Source organism: Sinocyclocheilus anshuiensis, unplaced genomic scaffold, assembly GCF_001515605.1.
Source record: "Sinocyclocheilus anshuiensis isolate Anshui unplaced genomic scaffold, SAMN03320099.WGS_v1.1 scaffold571, whole genome shotgun sequence".
In the NCBI taxonomy this organism is placed as follows: domain Eukaryota; kingdom Metazoa; phylum Chordata; class Actinopteri; order Cypriniformes; family Cyprinidae; genus Sinocyclocheilus; species Sinocyclocheilus anshuiensis.
In genome coordinates, this window is record NW_015552559.1 from 20,875 (window position 1) to 22,468 (window position 1,594).

The 1,594-nt window shown below is 32.2% G+C and overlaps 1 protein-coding gene across 2 annotated transcripts in view; it reads left to right on the top strand.

Annotated features, from left to right (window-relative positions):
* polr3b (polymerase (RNA) III (DNA directed) polypeptide B) overlaps positions 1-1,594 on the top strand; it is a 26,227-nt gene that overhangs the window by 20,831 nt on the left and 3,802 nt on the right. The gene's annotated exons all lie outside the window — the stretch shown is intronic.

A 1,594-nucleotide genomic window follows, 5' to 3' on the forward strand; every position in this document is an offset into this window, starting at 1 on the left:
ACCGCTCTTGCTTACCTCTCTGCTTCTATTGCACTCTTGCTCTCTTGCTCTCTTTCTGTATTCTTGCAGCAGGAAATCCTTTTACCTGCTAGGGCTGCTACTAACAACTCTTTTGATAATTGATTGATTGCCTGGATTTATTGGATTAACAATTATTTTCTTAAAATGTTATTTGACTATTTGTTCTGTATTAAAATATGCAAATTCTACTACCGTTGAAAAGTTTGGAAGATTAAATCAGCAAGGACACATTAAATTAATCAAAAGTGACAGTAAAGAGATTTACCTGGTTGCAAAAATTTTAATACTTAAACTTTCTAGGGATGCACGATATTATCGGACTGATATCGGAATCGGCCGATAATGGCTTTAAATGTAAATATCGGCATCGGCCCGATATGAAAAATTATGCCAATATGTCTTGCCGATAAGAGGAATACCTAAACTCACATGTGCTCAGGTGTGCTAGCGATTAGATTACGTCAGAAGTGTGGCTAATTCTTGAAGCAAAGTTTTGTCTGAATGATGATTAGATTCACTCTTTTGGATCGCTGCATTTAATCTGTGAAAGCACGTACAGAATGACGCGTTTGGTGTGTCATAAACAGTAATAGCAGGTGCAGTGGCAGCAGCGGCAGCCTCCCCCAGGTCCTAACGGCCATTCTGTAAGGAGTTTTAATCTGTAGGGGCTGCTGTTGGCCTACTTCTAATTAAATTAAATTAAAAGTAAAATAGCAATGAACAGGAGAGACTTGGTGTTGTTTCTAAACAAAAGGAAATATATTGGTATCGGTATAGGCCAAAATGAGTTTAAAAATATCGGATATCGGCAAAAATCCAATATCGTGCATCCCTAGAACTTTCTATTCATCAAAGAATCCTGAAAAAAATGTATCACAGTTTCCAAAAAAATAAGCAGCACAATTGTTGATCAGATCATCATTGATTAATTGCAGCCTTGGTGAGCATAAAAAAAAAATCAACCAACTCCAAACAGTTGAACAGTAGTGTAACTGTTACAGTTTGGGTGGCATAATCAAGTAAACTGTTGACATAGTTGTTTAACTAATCAGATTTTTTTTGCAAAATGAAACATTCACTACTGTGAAGTGACATCTATAATACATTTTGTATTATAATAATAATTCTAATAATTTTCTATTTACATTATCTATTTTTGCGGATTCATTGTTGCGTTGCTTTAGGTACTTATTTTGGTCTTAAATTAAACATTTAACCAAAATATTGAGTAATCTGATTAAATCTGTGTAAAATTATATTATTTATATGAAAATATTGTTTAAAATATTGATATATAATAATCCTGATCCTAGTATATTTCTAGTATGAAAAGCCGATGTAGATATGTATGTATGTGTGTGTGTGTGTGTGTGTGTGTGTGTGTGTGTGTGTGTGTGTGTGTATATATATATTTTTTTAGAATATGTATATTATTTATTTATTATGTTTATATTATTTATGTAATTTATGTATATATTGTATCTATCTATAATATTTATTTAGGCTATGTATATATTGTATGTATTCATTCTCTCCCTCTCTCTCTCTTTATCCAATTGTGTATTATGTATTC